The 13976-nt window shown below is 31.9% G+C and overlaps 1 protein-coding gene across 2 annotated transcripts in view; it reads right to left on the reverse strand.

Moving 5' to 3' along the window:
- The window catches only part of Sarm (sterile alpha and armadillo motif), a 104844-nt gene that overhangs the window by 64206 nt on the left and 26662 nt on the right, over positions 1–13976 (reverse strand). The gene's annotated exons all lie outside the window — the stretch shown is intronic.

Consider the following 13976-nt stretch of genomic DNA (forward strand, 5'->3'; position numbering starts at 1 on the left):
ATGTAACATTTTTAATTACATATTTTAATTTATTCAATCTGGCAATTTTTAACTTGTTTCATTCTATACTCATTAAACAAACAAAATGTATTAACGTTGGATTCTTATCTGTGTATTTCTATTTCTATATATTTATCTAATTATTATAATTTTGTAATAAATATTATAATTTTCAAACTTTACAACGCAGAAACTTATTTAAATGGATAAAATCTCACAATCAGTTTAGGAAAATAAAATTATATGTATAAAATATAGAGTTAAAGTTTTCATAAAATTTTAACGTTACAATTTACGAAATCATACTCCTAATCGCCCAATTTACTATAATTTCATCAGCAAAAGATCTTGCTATTACGTTCTATCAATCCCAAGATTGCGCATGTTTATTACTTCATCCATGCACAATTATTATCTCGTCGACAAAGTACGCACCATTAATATACTCCGGAAATAATTAATCCCGCGAAAGAATGTCGACGGCGGCAACTGAAATTAATCGCTCGTCCTCCGTCTCTTTATCAAGTTGTTTATCGTTCAAACGCTATTCGCGATGTAAATTCTTCTAAGTATGTTTTACGACTGTAAATTTATCAGAAAAGTAATTGGAAAAAAGCATAAAAATATTATCTTGGAAGAAACCAATTATTTTAAAATTTAGCTTTAAAAAAACTTTTTGATTTATTTTTTTTTCAACAAAAATATTTTCTGTTAATATATATCTTTATTAGAGAAAAAAATATATAATTGATATAACTATATATTTATTAAAATAATAAAAAGAATATAAACAAAAGAGTGTCTTTATGATGCGAACATCTTTATTGATACTCGAGGAGGATATTTTTCATTAAAACGTGATCAATAATTATTTACTCGATTTAGCAACAAGTGTCTTCGATAGAATATACGATGTGTTCCGGATGTACAATTTGTTTTTCTCTCGTTTCTAATCGCCTTACTCAACCATGACGCGCGTTCAAACGAGTTCGGTATGCGCCGTAAAATTGTCTGGCCATTTGTCATCTTCATACCATCGCTTCATAACTTCATGCATATTCGATTATGTCGGTTGACCGATCCTAGGTCGAGCACGTTTAACTCTCAAATTATCAACGTCAGTATTATACAAGTTTAAATCACAGTTTCCAGTGATTTAAAAGACTTTGAGGACATTTATTTTCGATTCTTATCATACGTAATATTCATTTATTTATTAATCAATAGAGCGAAATTATCACATAATTTTTTACTTGTAATAATATCAGAAATTACTAAAAATATCAAAGAAGAAAAAAATAACAAAAATTATATCTATATTCAGAAATAAATAAAAAGGTATATTTATTATACATGTATATATTATTATAGATAAATAAACTTTATTTTTTCAATAAAGTTTACTTTTTTATAATCCTGATAATTAATAATTTTCGCTAAATTTAATAAAAAATCCTATATCCGTTGATCTAAAAATTTTTGCACAAACAATATGTCTGGCATCGAACTTCATAATTCTAGATCGACTTCGAGACATGCGTGAATGAGTATGAGTAAGACGATTTCCGCCTTTCAGTAAGGAAGAAGGGCATATTAAGCGTAATGGTCGGAAACATCAATTCTCATTAGAGCGTAGGAGATCGCATACCATCGCTGACACCCACCAAACGGCGGCGAATTGTTAAAAGGTTATACAATGTAACGCGTGCACACTCATTAGCGTAACGTCAGGGCGCAATGTATCGTCGCACGCTCCTGAAAGACTCATTTCAGAAATTCAATGTTTATAAATCACGATTAGGAAAAACATTTCGAAAAATAATAAATTCTATTTATTTTTTTTCTATATTCTTTATTACATATTTTTATTATGGTTGTGTAAAATTTATGTTTTTGTAATTTAATAATATCTCTATAATAATATAATTTTCCATATTTCGTACGAGTTTAATACTAATAAATTACTAATATAATATCGAAATCCAAATTTTAAACTGTAATTTAAATTTTATTTAATTTTTTAAATTAAATAAAAAAATTTATTTTATAATTTTATTTATAATTATTAATTTTCAAGTTAATTTGCTTGATCATTCAATAATGTATTAATTAATTTATTTATTATAAATACGCAAGAATTCATAGAATTTATATAATATTTATAAATTATATTTGCCTTTTAAAAGATGTTCTTACAATTAATTATATATCATTAATATCACTATACATCTGTATTAATGTTAATTTTAAATAATAGCACCTAATAATATACGAGTAATATCTAAAAATGTATCTAAAAATGTTTTTGGCACATACACTACATTGCACATAAAGTCTGCAATTACATACGTCGCGACATGTTGCATCTATAATATGTAATATGCAAAGTATTGCCAAGATTGTGTAGTCGCGAATTAGATAGACCATTATCATTGGATAAAATGCGCGATTTAACGATTTTCTTCCTGCACGTTGCTTTCGCGAACAGATACACGATACGATGCGAACAAAGATTGGTTAATGGGCAAAATACATGTGCTGCGGTAATTAATTATGTGCGAGTTATAGTTGATAATTAAAAGAATTTAAACGTTTTGTTTTTTATTTACCAATACATTAAATACATATAATACAATATAATCAAATATTGATTTAATTAAATAAAAATTTAAATATATTATTACCCGATATATTTAGAAAATTATGATGTACAACTTGAATTAAAATTAATATGTATTTAGACATATAAATTTAGGTTGATAAAATTCTCTCAGCAGACTTTGTCAATTAAGATATCCAAGTTCATAGATATTCAAGGAAATCTTCATTAACGTTTAGGAAAAGAAAGAATTTTTAGACTGCATAGTAGAGACTTGCAAGATTCTCATGGGAATCGCGGGGTGATATACCGAGGTGTGGCGCGGGCAAATTTATTAGCATTTCAATGAAAAATATTTACGCCTAAGCCCGCTAGACACGCATAACGCGACTAAAGCCGCGCACAAGGACCAACGGCAATAAATAACACTGCATGCTGTCTTATATTGAGAATATATGAGAATAATGGAGATTTTTTAAAATAAAAAATTTCTCGTTTAAATAAGATATATAAATAAGTATTTAAATATACATATATGTATATACATATACCTATACATATAGAGATGTCAAAATAGTATTTTATTAATAAAGATCTATTTTTTTATAAGTAAAATTTAATAAACAAAATAAATCCTAGTGGTTGTTTCAAACAAATATAAAATAATAAATTTATAAATTATAAATTATTTTATATACCTGACTCCGAGCTTCGGGCTCCTCTTATTTTTCTACAAATAAAATAATAAAAATAATTGTAAAAAATAGTAATGTAATTATAAATGATTTTTTCTCGAAATTATTTCGAATCAAACGCTAAATAATTATTTTCGAAAGACGATATGTTAGAAAAGATTGCACGCTGCAACAACATTGCGACGCAATTGTATCGGCATCCCAGCTGCTGATACATGTGCAACACGCGTAACGTTGCAGCGTGCGGCGTGTAATTCACACGCATTTGATACTACGCCGTCGCCACGACGAGAATATCTTATCACGCCTGGTGGATCTAACCGGACTGTCAATGCGGAAATCTGTTTTTACGGAAAACTATAATTCACTCTCCTCGCGAGAGAGGATGATTAGCAACGGCGATATTGTTTCTCATGGTGCCTTTCTCCTTTCTCCCTTCCTCTCTTTCTACTGAGCTTCATAATTTTTCTCGCGCAGGATTGTAATAATCGTTACAGCTTTCGTTGCATGTGCGTGGTGCACCCAACGGTATATACAGACTTTTATATGTCGCGTAAATATTCGCCGCTGTAAACGCTTTCGTGTCATTCGCATCTGATAGAAGTGCTGAATATTTGCATTTAATTATTGCAAGCAACTGAGAAGAATTTGACGCAAAATATATATAACGTGTCTGAAAATAATCAAGCTATCACGTAAATTGTAAATAATTCCTCGAATGAGTTTTTCTTTAATAAAAATATTATGGCCATAACCATTTTTGAATAATTAGCGATCGAAAGCAAAGGAGGGAAAAAAATTTAAGTTAAAACAGAATATGAAAACAAAAATCATCATATTCAAAGAATTAGGATCAATTAAAATTTTTAATAATATTTCGATTAAATTTTGTTTGAAAAAAAGAATATATATAACGTTGAAAATAAAAAATTGAATAATTGACCTCTGAAAACTTTCGAAACATCCTGTATTTTCGACAAGCAAGAACAGTACCGTTTGTACGTTGTGAAAGTGATTCATTCGAATCATTAATCGCTGCGTCTTCATCTCTCGCTAATAAGAGGAATGTGCTTAGCTAGTCTTGAACAAATCGCGTTGATTTATGCAGACACTTTAATGACCTCTCCGAAATAGCAAAATGAGATGTTGAGAAAAATACGTGAAGTGATCCAAAAGGGTTCGACAGATTTAATGATTTCGGAGAATCTTGAAGTATTTTCCTTCAATTTTATGAAAAATCTCGAAAACTTTTTGCAATATTTTTAAGCATTTTCCCCGATAAAAAATGGAATATTTTATGATCAGCACAAAAAAAATTATTCAAATATTTCTTTCATACCTTTTTTTAATTTAAAAGATTACATTTGATTGTGATCGATAAATTCTTCATCGATGATTTTAATTCATTATACGCAATAATAAATTCTTTCATATGATAAATCTATACCACTAGAACGAAGAGGTATTGTTGCGATGAAAAATATGTTGAACAATGTTGCGAATATCGTCCATGCCGGTGGCGGTCGTGCTCGCGAACTAATAAAGTTTTCCACTAGATTGATTGATTGCATAATACGGCAACAAAGACGCGATTGTTAACGCAGTAGCGGCGGGCGGTTATGAATTATGACAGCGTTGCAAGCAATTTCAGCAAGTTTATATGCGGCCAAATCGAGGGCAGACATCAATTTTGCCTTCGTGGAACGCGTTCCAATTGCAAGACAAACACGTTGCGCCTGCAATTGCGATCCTCCCGTTGCGAATGCAACGATTTTAATCCTCGCGAACGACTTTTTCTCACGCCGTTACGTAAACGCAAGTTATCCGAGCCTATCTGTCGTTACTCGATAGGTATGTGTATGTACTCGCTCTAGATACTGAATCAACCAAACATTTTATGTATCTTTTTGTCGGCAACTATAATTTTGTGCGCATATCTAATATAATTCTTAGCCATTAAAATATCTTCAAATAATTATCGGGTATTACTTCGATTTATTATATTATTTCATAATATTATATAAAGAATAATTGTGTGTGCTATCATTCTTAATCCTATTAGCAGCGGAGACAGGTTGAACAGGATTATTAAAGATTATAGAAATATACTTATTAATATACTCTTATGCAATATGGCATTATGATTAATGCAGCAATTTATTTTTCAAAGATATAAATAATTAGCGTTGCCTCAGATTTTATGTAAAAATTGAGTAAAAAATGATCTGGCAACTTGAAAAATTTTCTAGGTGTCAAAAATTAACTGAAACAGATAAATTATTGGCAAATACAGTGATACAGTGCTGCTTAATCAATTTAAATGACAGAGACAGAATTTATATCTGTACGATTAGTGTAATTTAGACGGAAAATTTTTCTATGATGCCTATCTTTAAGGTCTATTGTCTCAAGGACAATTATATTTGTGATTACTATTTGGCAATGGGATCTAAATTTTCTATAGGTATTGCTAGAATATTGCTGCTACAAAATTCTATACGTGACAAACAATATTCTAACCGATACAAAAAGTAGCGATAAATTTTAATTGAGACATCTAGAAATTTATCTATTATTAGCAAAATATATTTTTGAGTGCCCGTTTGACGTTTTAAACGAAATTCCAAATCCCATAAAATTGGCGACTGAATCGCACATGTATCCGTGTCGTGGTATGTTTTCATCGCCCTCACTTTTCCTCCTGATAAAGTGGACATTTCATTCGGCAGTCTCTTAATCGCGCGTACGTGCAAACGCTTTAATGCCGCGTCTTTAAGCCACGACAGCGATTTTCTCGTGTCTTTAGCGCGACGAAATTGCGAAACGTGCAATTTATAAGCGTGCCACGGCATACGCCGTCCGTTGTTGTAGGTGGCTGCTTGTGTTGTATAATACCATAGGTAAGCGGCAGGGAACAACGGTACAACCGTTCGACGAGGAGGAGTGGCCATCGTTCATTGTTGCTGCAACAATGCACCGACGTGTGTCGCGACGACGGCGACGGCGACGGCGCACTGTCCTTGCACCGAGCGACCCATATGCGAAAAAAGAAGAGAATAAAGTAAAAAAGAAAAAGAGAGGAAAGCTGAGTCTCTGTATATTAACCTTAATCACGACAGACTTTCCGGCCACCCACTATATACGGCGGCCCGATTATGCGAATAACGCGCTTTCTTCGCCGAATAACGTTACGTAATCGGGACACGAGCGAGCGCCAAGAGAGGGCCAAACGTCGCCAAGCGAGAGCGGTGCAACGAATGCATTATTACGCGATGCAATAAATCTCTTTCGTCCACGTAAGAGAGATGCAAGTAAAACGGCCAGATGTGTATTAAGTGATTGTGAAAAATAGCAACAAGTATAATAAATTATTGATTAGCGAATAGTGATCCATTCTTCAAAGCGTGAAATTGAATCTATAGAATAGAAGGGAAAATCAGTTATTATCATTTAAAATTAATGTAGAAATTAATATAAAGATAGAAATTAAAATCTATAGAACAGAATCCACAACGTGAATAAAATAAGATTTAAAATTAATACAGAGATTAATATAAAGATAGAAATAATATAATATAGAAATTAATATAAAGATTTAAAATTACGATAATACGTTCGCGATTATCGGAGTTTCGCTTGGAATTTCCGAGTGGAAGTTTCGAGAGTGTCTGAATTGAAAATCTGATATTATTAAACGCGTCACACAATTTCACTGAGACTCTTGACGCAATAATAGGTTTGCGTTCCGCTGTTATTGTTAGCACGTTCGGGTGATTTGAATTTCAATCTAGGAATAATAGTGCGCAGTCACAGGTAAATTTTTAGATGGGATGCGGCGTGCATGTTTCGCGAATGCGCCTCTGGTCGATTGCATAACACGCCTCTACTCTTCAAGGTTGGGCCAGCGGACCTAGACCGGTGTTCCCGGGACCGTGTTACGCTTTGGGAATTACCGCGCTCGTTAGCGTACGAGAACAAAGCCAAAGTCCGCGGGTACGTTAATGTTTCCGGTCTCGCCACGCCGTTAAATCTTCCTCGTCCTCTTTCATAAGACACGTGCTGATTTTAAACGATATTCTTGACAAAAAAACAACGAGCAGGAAACATGTCGAGTTGTTAATGCGAATTTATAACACTGCGACCTATATGCATACGCTTTTCATGTACAAATTTTGTTTACCATTTCGTTGGAACGTCAGTTAAAAAGCGAATTGTTACAGTTATTTAAAAGAGAAATAATTTTTTTCTAAATTTTCTAATTTCGCTGTAAATAAATGTGGCGAGGTCCACGTAATATTTGGAAAGGTTTGATATTTCTTTATTTATCTAAACATGTGTCTCCTTTAAAAAACTAGTGCTTAACAGTAAAAAATTACGAAGAATTTGAAACAATTTAAAATCATCAGTAGTACACGATAATTTTTAAACAATCGCACGACAAAAAATTCAAGCGAGAGAAAACAAGTATTTCATGAATCAGTCACTATTAAACGAATGACACATGTAATATACGTAATCGCACCGTATTTACTAGCACGAGCGAGTTCCTTCAAGGTTCTTTAACTAACTAAGTGGCACCTCATATTAGACCACTTTGTGTACCATTTAACCATCATCCATTACACACATAATCTAGTACACTATGTCCAAATATATACGCAAAGAATACACGATTAGGCTATTTTTTAATTTTGAAGAACATGATGATTTAATCGTCAACCGAATTAAAATGCCGATGGTGCTGCTGTTTCAGCTTAAAGTTTAACGAATTTTGTAACAAAAACTGTAAAACTTAAAGAATCTTGTAACAAAATGTCTACTCAAATCATGTAAAACAATTCCCTGAAAATTTCTTGATTAGCCAAGTATTTTTGTTCAAAATTTAAGGTAAAGAGGACATTTTAAAGATATTTTGGTGCAATTTTCTAAAATAAATTTGTATATACGCCTTTTCTAATGTTTTTCATTCATATGAAGAAAAAATACAAAATCACTTAAGTTTCAAATGCTAAATTTAAGTGTAACTGAAAAACTGGTTAACTTTCGTTGAGAATGTTTAATTTTCACAACATTTTCATGTTTTATAACTAAAAATAAAGAATATGTATTAAATATTTAATATTTTATTAAGACATTGAATATAAACAGAGATAAATATATATTTATAATTTATAGTATAGAGAAGAGAAAAATTAAAAAGTAAAATTATCAAAGAGAAAATTTGTTTTAATTCCTTGAATCCCAATAAAATTCTATGAGAATTCCCTGATTTCTTCAGATACAAAGAAATTCCCTGAGAATTCCAGGTTTTTCATGTTTTTCCAGAGAGTATACATTCTGTATAATCATCAATATTTGATAATACAAGCATTAATAATATTAAATAATACACTTTAACACTGACATTATGGAGCAGTATTATAGAATCACGAATAAAAATGTTAATAATTGTTGCATTACATATATTTATCCTCTTTACATTAAATTGCTACACTTTACCGTCACGATACTTTGATGTAAATTGGAGATACTACACGTACTAATAACAGTACGCGTGACGCTGCCGGTCAGCGGGTTGGCAACAAAATCACGACACGCCATTTAAATTGCACTAGAATTGACGCGCGTGGTAAGAAATGAACGAACTAATGTGATTTAATGACAGTGTCGAGAAAACACGTCTCTCACACAATGGAGATATGTGGACGCCCACAGATTGATTCCGCGTGCGTAAATCATCCTCTACGGGTCGTAGTCGGTAGTCTATAATTACTGTAATAATAATTATGGTGGAATAAAATACCAATGAGATTGACGAGCAAGCCCATTACAAAGTGACGGTCGATTTGATTGCCATCTCTCGCGGATTGCGAGTTTACGTAACCGTTCTCAAAATCCATATATCTCTTTAATTCTTATGCATTTATAATGCGATGTTTTAAAAACAAAGACGAACAATCATCAATCATCGCAGTGATGATGGAATAAATCATGATGAAATTTCGATGTAAACGTACAAATAATTGGACAATTAATTAATAATTTTTTAACTTTAAAGACTTCATTTCGCAAAATATTGATATACATGTATTAAAATGAGAGAAAAGTGTGCTGAGAAGAACGGTAATTCTAATGAAAAATAATGTAACGAAAAAGTGTTATAATAATTACTCAATAATTAACGTTACAATACAATAGTAATAATATAATTATATATAATAAATAAATTATATAATTGTTATAATAATTATACCTAATAAATAATAATTTTTTTTTTCTTAATAAATAAATACAAGCAAGCCAAAATTTTGAAGACAAATTTATTTACTTTCGTATTTGCTGTATCATTTATCATTTTATTTATAGGTTTCTTTGTTATAATGCTACCTAGATTTTTATCTCGCGTTTTATTTATTTTTTCTAAGAAGCTGTTCCGCAAGCACTTGCGAGATATCGAACAAACGCATGTCATTGATGTGCCTCGCGTCGCGTCTTTGAAATTACGCCATGTCGTACGTCGCGAATTATGGATCCTGGGGCCTGATCTTGCAGGCCGATCACGACGCAAATAAACCGTACAACGCTTTTCCGCAGACCGAGCCTAAGACTCGATTCTGAAATTTGACTTGCTAATAACACTTGCGCTCGACGACCGGCTGGTTATCAGTGGTACACACGCACCGGTACGCTTGCGGACATACCGCGGTGCTTTGCAAGTCTAATTCGGGCAACGCGCGCGCCTGCCTGGCGGTTATTAATTACAAAGTGCCGCCTTTCACAAACAGATTCGCGAGAACGGACTGCCAACTCATTTTGAAATTTCCTCCCCGGGAAAAGCGTGCATTGGGTAAAGAAAAAAAAAAAAAAAAAAAAAAAAAAATCTCTACGATGAAAATAAATTCGAAAATTTTCCCTTCTCCCCAAAAACATTCCAGTCCACAGACTGACCAAGTATTATCATATTTTATCACGGCGCTTTATAATCACGCGAGTGTGATTCTTGTCCTGCATAAATCAGCCGGCGAGTGTAAACGCATCGCGAGACTTCTGCGAAAATAATCTTCAATAACATCGTCACACGCGTTAATCTGCGTCAGAGAAAATCGCGAGAAGGCGGCATCACTTAGCGCGGCGAACAAATAAACGGACATCGTATCGATTGGGAAAATAATCACGACTGAATGCTTTACGAAGTTGCCTGCATCGTGATACTGTGTTTTGCGATCGAACTTACGATCTTGCAGCAGTGATACCGGATTATATGAGATATTAAATATTTTATATAAAAAATAATCGATATTTTCTTACAACTTTGATAAATATAAATATAATACAAAAAAATTGTTAAAAAATATTTAATACTTGCGCGTATTAAGAAGCAAACAGTGTTGTCTATCGCTTTCGTTGCCAGCTTGGTAGGAAAGAGATCGAAAAATAATATATCTATCTTCTCTTTTACCATTCAAAGCTAATCGAAATGCCGAGCTCACATGTATGCGATTATCTTTGATGTGTATTATTTCCTCCATATTACGATTTGGCGTATTGCACGTCTGGTATCAGTCTGTCTCGCAGTCAGACAATGAATAATCAATCTTAACGATACAAAAAGTTAAATTTTTTAAGTTTTCTTAAAAATAAAAAAATTTTTAACAATTTTAACGTGGTGTTTCAACAAATTCAAAAATTTCGCCGTAATATTTCAGAACTAAAAAATTTGAATAAAAACTCACTATATATTAAAATATTCGATCGGCAAAGCGAGTATACACCAGCTGCGCATTCTCACACGCGCGTATTCGTTCACATTTCGCGAAATGTCAGTCGTTTTCTCGTACTGTTACTTTCATCGCACATACGATTATGATGGGTTTATCGAGATCTGACAACTACTGTTACAATATTCTATCGTATACTATACGTATTCCATTATCCTATCTCATTATTTACGTCAATTATTGTGGCCAATAATTCACGCGGTGTCCAACCGCGACCTGGATAGCACAGGAATGATTTATAACTCGAATGCGAGAATCCAAGATAAACGTGACTGTAGATTAATCAACTCGATTTTTGCATTCAATGAGTATATAAATTAAAAACCTTTCTAACCATTCAATAGTTAATAAAGATAAAATCTCTAGGAGCATTTTGTTCAATGGTAATTATATCTCATCATTTATCTTAATTTTATCCTACATTCTTTATAACTAAAATATGTTTTTAAATATTTCTCTCTTTTTAATATCTATCTCTTACAATATGTACATCTCTTTATATGTTAAAAATGCTAACATTTTTAAAATGTTAAAAAAAAGAAAGAGAGAGAGAGAGAGAGAGAGAAAGCTATAATTATTTTAAAAGTTTCAGTTATTCTTAAAAAGATATGCAAGATTATAATAAATCAACATTTTGATGCCAAAACTAAAAACCAATAAAATTGGTAGTAAACTGAAATGTTAAATTGTGGATTTTGAACTTGTAGAGATTTTACAGCACGACCTCAATTCCCTTTACGACGCCGCAGACGCCGCGGTGTTGACGAAATGCTTTTGTAAACGCGCCAGAAGCACCGTTTTTCCGTGATTATTTGGATTCTGGCGGACGACGTTTCTGCGTGAAGAGCACTACGTAAACACTCCTCTAAAGAGCAGCTTTACGATTTTAATGTTATTCGCAAATCCGCTTCACGGAAAGATAGGCAATCAAACGAACTGGAAGAGAGAAAAGCGCGTTAATGATAAAAAATTGATTGAAGTTTTGCACGTGGGAAAAAATCATAGATGCAGTGCTTTCAAAATACACTACAAAAAAAAATGAGAGAAATATATAAATATTTAAAATACAATATTATCAATTACATTTTTTATTTTTTCAATAAGAATTCAATACAGTACCGGCCAAAAATATATCACCTTTTAGTATTTTTGAGTATAATTTTATTCAAAGTACATGGATATTTATAATATCATAATATATGTTTCGATAGTAAATACAACTTAGCAAATAAAATATTTTTCATAAAATAATATAAAAACTTAATTTTAATAATATAAAAAATTAATTTTATAAATAAGTAAATTAAATTAAATTTATGCTCAAAAGTCCTAAAGGTGATATATTTTTGGCCGGTACTGTATAAAGATAGTATAAATTTTTTTTAAATTTTTATCATGATTCTCTTTTCTTTAATTTGACATGTTACTGGGAAATGTATTATGATATTAATTTTATTGTCTAATATCAAAGATTATACATGGCTGTTATCTGTATTCGATTCGTCGTCTTTTCTGTTCATTTAAAATTCGAAAGTAGTGAGACGCACTTTTAACATGGGCTCGAGTTTGACTGGCAGCGAGTGCAATCTCGAGTTTCCCTGTGACATTGTACAAACAGAATGATGAAACGCCAGAGTGATGCCAAGAGCATCTTTATTCTTTGATTATTTCGAGCCTGGCATGCTCGAAAGATCGAACGCAATCAAGTCTTAAACTCTTCCGAGAACCCCCGACTGTCATGTTATAAGAAAGCGTTTCTTAACTTTAGGTTTTATATTTAACTGTTATTACGTACACGCGTTTATTTATAAATATAATAATTATGTGTAAAATATATATTTTAGGGGTCAGTATTTTTAATAATTTTTCTTGATTTTTAAATTATCTCTCTCTATATTTCTATATAATCTTTCCTAATCTCTTTTTAATTCCTCATTTCTCTTTTTAATAATTTTTCCTCATTTCTATTCAATAACTTTATTGCTGGATTTCCACAACTAAAAATGGACATGTTCTTGCTTTATATTAATTATTGATTTTAATTTTATAACTTATTGTCTCCGTCCATATTATTTACTTTGCTTCTATTCTCGCAAAAGAGATGCATATCATTTACAGGCATATGGTAGCGCTTGTTTCGCAATGCACTGACGTCTTCTTAATAAGGTCACAGGCGTGCAATTTCCATTCCGTGTCCTGGCACTAGGTAAGAAACGCAATATACGTATACCGGAAATCCCGACGTGACATCCGAATAACCGTCACGGCCCACGTGTCCCTTACGCTTTACGTAACTGATTGTGAGAGAGAGAGAGAGAGAGAGGAGAGAGAGAGAGGAGAGAGAGAGAAAAGAACTAAAAGAGATTTATATTTTGTACCTTACTGAATAATAAATGGCACAATCTGACAAATAGTTTTTATTGCATGTGAGAATATATTTGAATCAATTATAATTTATTGTAAGATCGAATTATAATTATTTTCGTATTCTCATATATTTATTGTATAAACTTGGTTTCCTTTAAAAAGTTTATAATATATTTTAAGTATTAGTGTTTAAAAATAAAATGCAAAATGTTTTTCTGAGAATGTCTTCCAAAGACACATTTGTTGATAGATAAAATAAAAAAAGAAAGAATCTAGTCCCCGAACCTGGCCCTTTAAATAGACGAACCGTCTTTTCTCGCCGTGGGACGACGTCTATTTCAAGATCACTTTGACTCTCGAAATAAAACCCGTGATTCACGCCGCTGTGTTTCATGTGAGTGTTGTCGACAAAAACATAGCGCAGGTAAATGATTTCTCTCATTGTTACAGCTAAATTAAATTTTTTAAAATAACTTTATGAAATCTTACATAAGTGTAATTTTATAAGGGTTTTAGAATAATTTTATAACATAATTG

The sequence above is a fragment of the Anoplolepis gracilipes genome, chromosome 4, assembly GCF_047496725.1.
Source record: "Anoplolepis gracilipes chromosome 4, ASM4749672v1, whole genome shotgun sequence".
Lineage (NCBI taxonomy): Eukaryota > Metazoa > Arthropoda > Insecta > Hymenoptera > Formicidae > Anoplolepis > Anoplolepis gracilipes.